The following is a 12664-nucleotide window of genomic DNA, read 5'->3' on the forward strand; positions in this document are numbered from 1 at the left end:
CATTTCCTCATTGGAAATCATTGTGAGGTGTACACGGATCACAAGAGTTTGAAGTACATTTTCACGCAGAAGGAGTTGAACCTCAGACAAAGGAGATGGTTGGAGCTCATCAAGGATTATGACATGAGATTGCATTACCATCCCGGAAAAGCTAATGTAGTAGCTGACACATTAAGCCGTAAGAGCCATGTCAACACCCTAGTGACGGGAGAAGTACCAAAGGAGTTAGCAGAAAACCTTCGTGAACTATGCTTGGAAATAGTTCCGAGAGGCTATGTAGCAGCATTGGAGATTCAGTCAACATTGATGGATAGGATCAGAGAAGCTCAGAAATCTGACAAGGAGATTGCTGTTATAAAAGAGAAAATGAGCGAAGGAAAAGCAAAGGGATTTCGTGAGGATGAGCACGATACCTAATGGTTTGAGGACCGTGTTTATGTGCCCAATGACCCGGAGAGTAGGAAGATGATTTTGCAAGAGGCACATGATTCACCGTATTCGATTCACCCAGGGAATACCAAGATGTATTTGGATTTGAAGGAAACATTCTGGTGGACCGGAATGAAGAAGGATATTGCAGCATATGTAGCAGTTTGTGACGTATGTCAGAGAGTAAAGGCAGAGCATCAGAAGCCAGCCGGATTGTTACAACCATTGGCGATACCCGAATGGAAGTGGGACAAGATAGGCATGGATTTTATTACAGGACTACTCATTAGGCACGCAGGCTTTACACTTTATGCTTCCGGCTCGTATGTTGTGTGGAATTGTGAGCGGATAACAATTTCACACAGGAAACAGCTATGACCATGATTACGCCAAGCTATTTAGGTGAGACTATAGAATACTCAAGCTTGCATGCCTGCAGGTCGACTCTAGAGGATCATTTGTTTTCATGGAGTTCCGAGGAGTATTGTATCAGATAGAGGAACCCAATTTACCTCAAAGTTTTGGAATTAGTTGCATGAAACTTTAGGAACGAGACTAGAGTTCAGCACAGCTTTTCATCTGCAGACAGATGGACAGACCGAGAGAGTCAATCAAATTTTGGAAGATATGCTGAGAGCTTGTGCGCTAGATTATGGATCTAGTTGGGACGATAACTTTAACTTACCATTAGTTTTCTTATAACAACAGTTACCAAACCAGTTTGAAGATGGCACCTTTCGAAGCTTTATACGGAAGGAGGTGCAGGACACCGTTGTCATGGGACGAAGTTGGAGACCGTCAACTCTTTGGACCAGATTTGATTAAGGAGTCTGAACGGGAAGTTAAGTTGATTCGCGATAGACTCAAGGTAGCCCAGTCCAGGCAGAAGAGCTACGCAGATTCTAAACGCAAGGAGACCGTTTACGAAACCGGAGACAGAGTTTATCTCCGAGTATCCCCACTTCGAGGAGTTAAGCGCTTTGGAGTTAAGGGAAAGTTTGCACTGAGTTTCGTTGGACCGTATAAGATCTTGCAACGTATGGGAGAAGTCGCTTATAAGTTGGAATTACCAGAGGGACTGTCAGGAGTTCATGATGTATTCCATGTTTCTCAGCTGAAGAAATGTCACGCCGAAATGGCGGAAGTACCGCTAAGAGATACAGTAACGCTTGAAGCAATTCAGTTGAAGGATGACCTAACATATGAGGAGAAGCCAGTCAAGATTCTCGATTACGCTAGTAGAGTTACTCGCAGCAAGGTTATCAAGTTATGCAAAGTTCAGTGGAACCACCACTCAGAGGATGAATCCACCTGGGAAAGAGAAGAAGATTTGCTCAAGGACCACCCTCACCTATTTTCTAGCCAACCCGAATCTCAAGGGCGAGATTCATCTTAAGGGGGGTAGGTTTGTAACATCCCAAATTTTCAATTTGGAATGTTATACACTAGATCATCATGCATATCATATTTTCTTGCATTTTGGTTGATCCTAGAAATTTCACGCAACTCAAGGACCTTCGGAGAGAGTTGGAGATTTCGTTATTTTCATATTTGAGAGTTTTCTCAAATTTGAAAAGCGGATCATTTGATTTATTTTATTTCATCTTCAATTATTTTTCCAATATCAAATATGAGAGAGGGAATAATATGACTTTCCCAAAAATTTAGGAAAATGAAGATCTAATGGATAAATCAATTTTTGTTTTCCGGTGTTTATTTGCATTTGATTTGGATAGGGAAAAATGTGTGTTTTCAAAAATTGCATTTTAGGTCCGGAGTAAAGTTCATTTTGTTCGACTCATTTTTAGGAGTCGGGGAAAATTTACTTTAGAAATTTTGGAGTTCATTTAGTTTCTTTTTCTGTGTTTTTTTTGCGCGCGTAACCGATTTAAAAAAAAGAGCAGCGCCCCGCCTTGGGCCAAGGCCCAGCCAGCAGGCCGGCCGGCCAGGCCCCAGCCCAGCCGCGCGCGTGCCAGGCACCAGGTGAGGCAGCCGCCGCCGTCGCTCGAGGCCGAGTCCCAGCGGGACTTAGGCCGGTTAGCCCCCCCCCCTTTCCTTGTTTTGTTTTCCCTCTTTTGCTTGCTCCCTACCCCAAGTAATCCCCCCCACCTATATAAATACACCCCAAACCCCCCCTCTCCTCACATCAATCCCAACCCCTCTCCTCCTAAGCCGCAGCACGCAGCCCCAAGCCGCCGCCTTAGCCGCGCCGCCCCGCGCCTAAGCCTCCGCCGCCGCCCTTAGCCGCCGCCGCCCGGAGCCCGCCTCCCGAGGTAGCCGCGCCTCTCTTTTTCTTCCCCGGTCCGGTTTTTCCTAAAAGAACCGTTCTGTTTTCTCTCCGATTCTTTTCTTTTTCTTCCGGTTTTTGTTTCGGTTTTCTTCCGAAACCCTAGATCGGTTTTCCGTTTCTTTTTCGGTTTCTTTTCCAAAAACCCTAGATCGGTTTTCGTCCTTCTTTCAGACCGTTCGTCTCAACGAACGTGATCACCGATTATTCCCCGGTTAACGACGCCCGTTCGTTTAATCGTTCTTCTTTTTCTTTTCGTCGGATTTATTCCGCGATCGTGATCTCAGATCCGATCTTCGTTCTAGTCTTTCTTCTCGCTCGTTTATCGGAATCAGGTGATTCAAGCGCCTGGAGTTTCGTCTCGAAACCGCCGTTCCATCTAATCAACTTAAACAAGTTTTTGCCCCGGTAAAACTTGACCTAGTTTCAACTTGCTAGAACCGAGTTGTTTTCTTCCGCCGTTTGTTTTCCGTTTCTTTGTTCAGTTCGTTCTTTCTTTGCAACCGGAGTTCTTAAGTTGAACTTTCTGGTTCGTTCTCCTGTTTGAGTTTTACCTATGCATTAGATGAGTACTTATTGTATGCTTGTTGTTTGTCTGTGATAGATCACCCGGATTGCGCCACTTGTTACTTCGATTCCCTAGGTCTCGCGGATCATCAGCAAGGCAAGTAACACTTTGATCATACCTTTTCTAAAACCCATGTTTTATTGCATTAGATCAATCCTCTCACATTGCATGATTAGGATCTAATTAAATTGTGGGATGGGAAGTAGATGAGGTAGTACCTATTACCTGTATTATTATGAAACCCTTGGGAGTTACTTCTACGTTTGCTTATTATGCCATGCTATGCTAGTAGACGTGGATTGGGTGATTGATATCCATGACAGATGTGAGTTTGTTAATTTTAATGGTTTATCTATGGTGACAACTTAAACACACATCTGGGTGGATTGAGGCACCTGATGTCTATCAGGACTTGCCTGTTTTATTTTGGACCGCCACCCAGGCTCAAAGGGATCATAAGATTTTTCATGCTAGAAACTTCCGTGTGCAGCCACAAGCCATTATGGGCTCTGGCATAGTTGACTAAGTTGTGCGAACTCTTACAGTGGTAGACTAGCAGATGTAGGGGATGTAGGTGTACCGGTCTACCCGATCGTAAGGTGCTAGCGCTTCTGAAAGACTATGTCTCGGTCATCCGTCTTCTCAAACACCATGTAGTGCGAGAAACCAAACGGAGGCGATCGAGTCTTGTGGGGAAAAGTGCGCAAACCTCTGCAGAGTGTACAAACTAATCATGATTAGCCGTGTCCCCGGTTATGGACAACTTGAGTATCTAGTACTTGAATATCATGTGAATCTCAACATGTTACTTCTAATTAATGTTGTTGGGTTTTAATTGTTCACTTAATGGGGATCGGAATGCTGTCAACCATTCTCGATGTTTCACAACCACCATGATAGTTAAATAAATTTATTCCTTTGCAGTAGGGAAAAACTGGCTTTGCGCAAAACTGTAACCATAGAGCTTTCCACCAGCCATATATGCATGTAGTATAGCTGTTTCATTTCCATTACTCTCTATGTGTTACTTTGTCAGCATATTCCATGTGCTGACCCGTTTTCGGGCTGCAACTTTCATGTTGCAGACTTTTCAGACAATGAGTAAGGTGCTTTTAGGTCGTGGTTCTATACTCAGTGATGCCGCTGGAGTTGATGGACCCATTTATCTTCCGAGTCTTCCGCTGTTATCGTTATTAGATGGCCTTAAGCCATTTTTATTGTAATAAGTTCTCTTTGAGACAACGATGTAATAAGTGTGTGATTGCCACTCTGCTATAAATCCATCGATGTACTGTGTGGTGTCAGCATTACTGATCCAGGGATGACACCCGAGCACAGTAGACTTGATCCATTCGGGTAGGGTCGCCACAGGCCACCTTGCTGCACCTTATTTACTTTTGTTACTTATTGCTCGTTACAAATTACCCTATCACAAAACTATCTGTTACCACTTATTTCAGTACTTGCAGATTATACCTTGCTGGAAACCGCTTATCATTTCCTTCTGCTCCTCATTGGGTTCGACACTCTTACTTATTGAAAGGACTACGATAGATCCCCTATACTTGTGGGTCATCACTCCTCGGCGAAGAACCTCGGCAGCCGGATCCACATGCGCGGCGGCATTGCCGACCACACCACGAACTCGGGCGATGTACCCTCGGCGTGGGTCCGTGAAACGGCTGGCCGTTCGGCCACGGCCTGTCCTTCGTGATCCCGACCCGCGCGGCGCTGGGCGTGGCCTCCTTGCTCAGAGCTCTGCGTGCACGTGTACATGGGGATCTGGAATCCAAGCAGAGGCCGCTCGTACCAAGGCCGCATCACCTCCTGCCCTTCACCGGCGTAGCGGGAGCGGCCAATTCTTTTGTTCGGCGGAAGTGGCCCTGGATCCTTCCGAGGGGCCTTTCCCTTCTCCGCCGCGGAGAACCTCCTGATCAGTGCCATGGACCCTTCGGCAAGACGGCGGGACGAGAAAGAAGAAGAAGGAGCGAGCGGTGAGAAGATGGAGATGAGCAAGGGTTGGCTCCGTCTCTTCCCTCATTTATAGCCGAAGGGAGGCCAACCGCCGGCCTCCATGATCCCCAGTAATGATGGTCTTTCTACATGCAGCAAACTCTTGTCAAGTCGAACGGTTGCCGAGGCAGCATGGGGAAGCGGAGATGCCCACGTCCCATCAAGCGCCACGCATCGACCGGGCCCGCATGCGATTGGAGTCCACGGCGCTCCGCCCTTGTCCTTTGGCTTCGCCTTGAAGCCAAGTCCGAGCGCGTCCTGGGCCTAGGGGCTACTGTCGGTGTTCTGGGAACGGGGGTACCCAGACTTGCCTGTCTGCGGCCCACGACATGGCTCCACCGACGGCCTGGTACGACCCACCCTCGTCATCAACAACACAAGACCCTCGCGAGGGGCCAAGCCTCGCGAGGCAGACGACATCAAGACTCCCAGAAGGGGCGGCCTCCTCAGGCTGGCTCATGACGAGTGGAGATTTCTATGCAAGCCCTCACCTCATGAGGTTCGGATGACGTAAGCCATGACGACCAAGGCCAGGCGGGCGCCAGTGGGCATAATACAACAGTTTCCTCTTTGGTGCTAAGGAGGCAAGCACAGGCGCGGAGTCTCGAGGGATCATCCAAAGGTTTCCATTTCCATGCAGCAAGCCCAAGACCTTCAGGACGGCAGGACAGAGGTCATCACCGAGCCCACCAAGGCGTCACGACCAGACGCTTTGCAGGCGAAGACCACCTTTCATCAGGATAAGATGTACTAGTTGTCTCCCTTCGAATTTGGCCGTTGTGGGATCCCTTCCCGCCTCCATTTTGGGGGAAGAGGACCAAGGCCACTATAAATATAGCTTAGCCACCACCTTAGAAGGGGACGGATCATTCAGACCATCCTCTCCCTCACCAACACAAGAACACACCTCCTGAGGTTGTTCTCCACTATACTAGTTCATCCTCAGCCCGTCTCGAGGCCAATCCACCACAAAGCAGGAGTATGGTTTTACACCACAAGGTGGCCTGAACCTGGGTAAACTGCCTCGTCCCATTTCCTTCCTGTCCATCGAGCTAGGCCGTGGGATCGATGAATAGGCACACTGGGGAGGTTGAGTTCTTCGCACGCACCCCAGAGTTTGAATCTATCCAGGGTCTACGGAGCCCAGAATCCGACACACATCCTGGTACACTCCCCGAGGCATTCATATAGTCATACTTTGTTCTAGATAGTGAGTTGTAAGTAAATAAAAGTGTGATGATCATCATTATTAGAGAATTGTCCCAATGAGGAAAGGATGATGAAGACTATGATTCCCCCACAAGTCGGGATGAGACTCCGGACTTAAATAAATAAAAGTGGACAAAGAGCCCCTCCCAAAAAAGAGGCCAAAGATCCCAAAACAAAAAAAAGAACGAGAGAAAAAGAGAGAAGGGGCAATGCTACTATCCTTTACCAGACTTATGCTTCAGAGTAGCACCATGTTCTTCATATAGAGAGTCTCTTGTGTTGTCACTTTCATATACTAGTACTTGGCTTGTATATTTCGATGATGGGCTTCCTCAAATGCCCGAGGTCTTCATGAGCAAGCAAGTTGGATGCACACCCACTTAGTTTTCAGTTTGAGCTTTTTCATACACTTATAGCTCTTAGTGTATCCGTCGCATGGAAATCCCTACTCCTCGCATCGACATCAATTGATGGGCATCTCCATAGCCGGTTGATTAGCCGCATTGATGCGAGACTTTCTCCTTTTTTGTCTTCTCCACACAACCTCCAACATCATATTCTATTCCACCCATAATGCTATATCCATGGCTCACACTCATGTATTGCGTGAAATTTGAAAAGGCTTGAGAACATTAAAAGTATGGAACAATTGCTTGCCTTGTCATCGGGGTTGTGCATGATGAAATACACTTTGTGTGATGAAGATGGAGCATAACCAGACTATATGATTTTGTAGGGATAACTTTCTTTGGCCATGTTATTTTGAGAAGACATGATTGCTTTATTACCATGCTTGAAGTATTATTGTATTTATGTCAAATTATAGACTATTGCTTTGAATCACTTGTGTCTTAATATTCATGCCATGATTAGATTATATGATCAAGATTATGCTAGGTAGCATTCCACATCAAAAATTATCTTTTTTATCATTTACCTACTCGAGGACGAGAAGGAATTAAGCTTGGGGATGCTGATACGTCTCCGTCGTATCTATAATTTTTTATTCTCTCATACCAATATTCTACAACTTTCATATACTTTTGGCAACCTTTTATATTATTTTTGGGACTAACATATTGATCCAGTGCCCAGTGCCAGTTCCTATTTGTTGCATGTTTTTTGTTTCGCAGAATATCCATATCAAACGAAGTCCAAACGCTATGAAAACTTACGGATATTATTTTGGAATATATGTGATTTTTGGGAAAAAGAATAAATGCGAGACGATACCCGAGGGGCCCACAAGCCCTAGGGGCGTGCCCCCTACCTTGGGCGTTCCTAGGAGGATTGTGGCCACCTGGTAAGGCGGTTGGTGCCCTGTTATTGCCACAAGAAAGCTAATATCCGTATAAAAATCGTGTTAAAATTTCATCCCAATCGGAGTTACGGATCTTCGGGAATTTAAGAAACAGTGAAAGGCCAGAAAACGGGAATGCAGAAACATAAGGAAACAGAGAGAGAGAGAGAGAGAGAGAGAGAGAGGGAGAGAGAGAGAGAGGGAGGGAGGGATAGGGACCATTCTCCCATCTAGGGGGAAGGTCAACTAAGAAGAAGGAGGGGTGCTCTCTCCCCCTCTCCCGGTGGCACCGGAACGCCGCTGGGGCAATCATCGTGTCACAGCGATCTACACCAACAACTCCCTCATCTTCCCCAACATCTTCATCACATTCCCCCATCTATATTCAGCAGTCCACTCTCCCGCAACCCGTTCTACCCTCTACTTGAACATGGTGCTTTATGCTTCATATTATTATCCAATGATGTGTTGCCATCCTATGATGCTTGAGTAGATCTTTGTTGTCCTATCGGTAATTGGTGAATTGCTATGATTGGTTCAATTTGCTTGTGGTTATGTTGCTGCCCTTTGGTGCTCATCATATGAGCGCGTGTGTGGATCACACCATAGGGTTAGTTGTTTGTTGATAGGACTATGTATTGGAGGGCAAGGGTGATAGCAGTTTTAGCCTAGCATAGAAATTGATTCATTGGTATTGAAGGGGGGCCAATATATCTTAAGGCTATGGTTGGGTTTTACCTTAATGAACATTAGTAGTTGTGGATGCTTGCTAATAGTTCCAATCATGAGTGCATAGAATTCCAAGTAAGGGATGACATGCTAGCAATGGCCTCTCCCACATAAAACTTGCTATCAGTCTAGTAACGTAGTCAATTGCTTAGGGACAATTTCGCAACTCCTACCACCACTTTTCCACACTCGTTATACCAACTTAATTGTTTATTTATCTAAACAACCCCTAGTTTTATTTATGTGCTCTTTATTATCTTGCAAACCTATCCTACAACACCTACAAAGTACTTCTAGTTTCATACTTGTTCTAGGTAAAGTGAACGTTAAGCGTGCGTAGAGTTGTATCGGTGGTCGATACAACTTGAGGGAATATTTGTTCTATATTTAGCTCCTCGTTGGGTTCGACACTCTTACTTATCGAAAGCGGCTACAACTGATCCCCTACACTTGTGGGTTATCAGATACAAACCGTGTTCTGAGTGAATCTTCATGGCTTATCCTTCGTCACAAATCATTTCAAAGCATTCACTCTATCTAACAAATCCTTTTCAAAGATTGTGTGTGACAGGAAATACATCAGACAAAGTTGAGTGCATTAAAAATAGACCACAAAGAGATCATATGTCAATGTCACTCATACGAAGACTTATCTCGCTACCTTCTGGTTTACCTCCCATGCATACCTTCAAGGGAAGCGTGTTTTATCTTCTTAATTATCGCCCCTTCACCCCCTGTGGTCGATATACTCTCGGTCCTAACAAATACGCATGACCCCCTAGAAGATCATCCATCTTCGGCACCCTCTTGTGTATGCGATGGTTCACCATTCTCAACTATGGTGAAGCCCAGGGAACTGTTAGCAGATCATCGACAGCCTGAACGGATCAATTGTCAGAACCTTGTGAAAAGTGACACCATGTCGTCGATGAATTGAACCGAGGCAACACTCGAGGGACGCATAGCAAGAACACCAACCCTCATAATCACATGTGATCTAGATCGCAACCTACATCTAGTCATATAACTGCTCTGATGCCACTATTGGGAAACGTAGTAGAAAACAAAAAAAATTGCGCCTACGATCACCCAAGATCAATATGAAGATGCATAATGGGTTGGGATCATGATCGTTGCTATCAATGAGTTGCAGCAGAAGAAGAATGTGTCGGTGTAGATCGTACGTGGAGTTTCTCGAACCATTGATGAACGATCCCTTGTACCGCCCATGAACCGTCCCTCGAACCAAAGACAAAAAGCACGTCCTCTCTACTTGGTTGCAAGCATGCAGACTTCACGATCCGGCAGCGTTTCACCATCCAGAGCTAATCATCGCCGAAAAATTAGAGGGAGGAGATTAGAACCACACCAGGCTGTTAATTATGAGGACAATAGGATTAGCCTAGTTGTTCTTAGTCAACTAGGACCAACTAGAACTAGAAGAACTAGACGAGGCTCCAAAACTTGTATGAACAATATAGCAAAAAACCATATTATATATAGGTTGGAGGAGGAGGAGAGGGCAGCCACCAAAGTGGGAAGTCCCCCCTTGGGGCACCGTCAAGGGGGGAGGAGTTGGACTCCTCCCCTAGTCCAATCCCCCACCCCCCACACAAGGAAACAGGGGCGCCTTCCCTACTTGGGCCTTTTTGGCCCAAGTTGCCTTCCACCTCTTGGCCTTTTTAGGCCCATTGATATTTAAATTAAATATCAAAATGTTATAAATACCTCTAGACCATTATATATATATATTCTAACATCTCCGAAAACATTTTCCACCTATATATAATTTATCAGTAATACCCAATATTACCCGACAGTCTCCGAAACCCTTCCGGTGACCCCGAAACGCTTTTGGATCCTCTCGGGACTATTACTTCATGAAACAACCCCACAAATATATTCTCATGACTCACGTCCTACTAACACTTAGTAGATCATGATTGCCTTAATCTTGTGACCTCATAGGTTCAGTAACTCATAGACATGAACGAAACAATTCGTTCAATGACCAGCTGCGGGACCGTGGACGTTCGTATCGGTCCCTATGGCACACGAATGATATTCGAGTGAACCTTTGGTTATCATGTGGCATTCCCTTTGCTTCGCGATACTTCACAAAACCTGGGATGCATCGGTATCCTCCCAAGTCATCACTATTCTCGTTATACCGAAATCCTCGTTACCAGTTTTGTTCTTCTTTCTCGTTATTGTATTCCGGCATCCCCTTGACGAAGTCACGTGTGTCTAGCCAGATGATGATTGATGTCGTCACATCGAGAGGGCCCTTAGAATATCTCTCCATCATCGGATGAGCAAATCCCACTCTCGAGCTATCCGGCCACTTGTCAAGCTTTCTGATGAACCTGTAAGTTGTCGTTATGCTCACTGTATTATAGGTGACGTTTGAGCAACCCCAAAGCCCATCATACGATAAGAAGTGACCACTATAATCTCATGGTATAAGGAGCAATTTAACACGTTAACACTCCGTGTTATTACAATTGAATGTAGAAAACATTAACTCAATTCATAACAAATAAGTTTGGGTTGATTCAATATGATCGTTCTTCCAATGTCATAATGTCAATGTTGTTTTAGGATCATTGTTACACTTACCGATATCCTAAGATCTGGAAAACATGATCACCAACAACACTTCAGCTAGTCTTAGAGGAGAGACTAGGAACCTTCTATCTTCCACATGTGCATATGAGTTTTCCAATGAATCGCATATTCCAGGATCATAGCAGTTATAACATAGAACATAAACTCTTTTATTATGAATATGGAAATATAATAATACAAAAATTATTGCCTCTAGGGCATAGTTTCAACAGGAGATCTGCCTAATCTTCATCATCCTCCATATCCATGTTACCCCCCCCCCCCCCCATTCACCTCCTCCCCCCCCCCCCCCGTGCCTGGTTGCTTGTATCTATGTTGGTATTTCCTCGTAGAGGAGAGGATGATGCAGCACATCAACGGTAAGTATTTCCCTCGGTTATGAAACCAAGGTTATTAATCCAGTAGGACAACCAAGCAACACTGTGTAAACAGTACCTGCACACAAATAACAAATACTTGCAACCCAACGCGTAAGAGGGGTTGTCAATCCCTCCTCGGTATTGAGATAGATTAAATTGTATGAGATTGGATAAATAGATCTAGCACAAACACGAAATAAAATAAATAAATAAAAAGCGCAGCAAGGTATTTTGTGGGTTTTTGGAATAATAGATCCAAAAACAATATGATAGAAAATAGGCCCGGGGCCATAGATTTCACTAGTGGCTTCTCTCGAGAAAATAGCATACGGTGGGTAAACAAATTACTGTTGGGCAATTGATAGAAGAGCAAATAATTATGATGATATCCAATAAAATGATCATGTATATAGGCATCACGTCCAAGATTAGTAGACCGAAACGATACTGCATCTACTACTATTACTCCACACACCGACCGCTATCCAGCATGCATCTAGTGTATTAAGTTCATGGATAAACGGAGTAATACAATATGAACGATGACATGATGTAGACAAGATCTATTCATGTAGGACTATACTCCATTTTCTTATCCTTGATGGCAACAATACATGCGTGTCACTTCTACTTTTGTCACTGAGATTGAGCACCGCAAGATCATCACAAAGCACCTCTTCCCATTGCAAGAAAAATCAATCTAGTTGGCCAAACCAAACCAAAGTTTCGGAGAAAAAATACGAGGCTATAATAATTATGCATATAAGTGATCAAAGAAGACTCAAATAATATTCATAGATAGAACTGATCATAAACTCGCAATTCATCGAATCCCAACAAACTATCGCAAAAAGTCATTACATCAAATAGATCTCCAAGAACATCGAGAAGAACATTGTATTGAGAATCAAAAGGAGAGAAGAAGCCTTCTAGCTACTGCCTACAGACCCGTAGGTCTGTGGTAAACTACTCACACATCATCGAATGAGCACCAATGAGGATGATGAACCCCTCCATGATCGTGTTCCCCTCCAACAAGATGCCGGGATAGGGCTCTAGATTGGATCTCGTGGTTATGGAACTTGCGGTGGCTAGAATTGTGTTTCATCGACTCCTTGGGATTTCTGGAATATTTGGGTATT

This window comes from Triticum urartu, chromosome 2 (assembly GCF_003073215.2).
Source record: "Triticum urartu cultivar G1812 chromosome 2, Tu2.1, whole genome shotgun sequence".
NCBI lineage: Eukaryota > Viridiplantae > Streptophyta > Magnoliopsida > Poales > Poaceae > Triticum > Triticum urartu.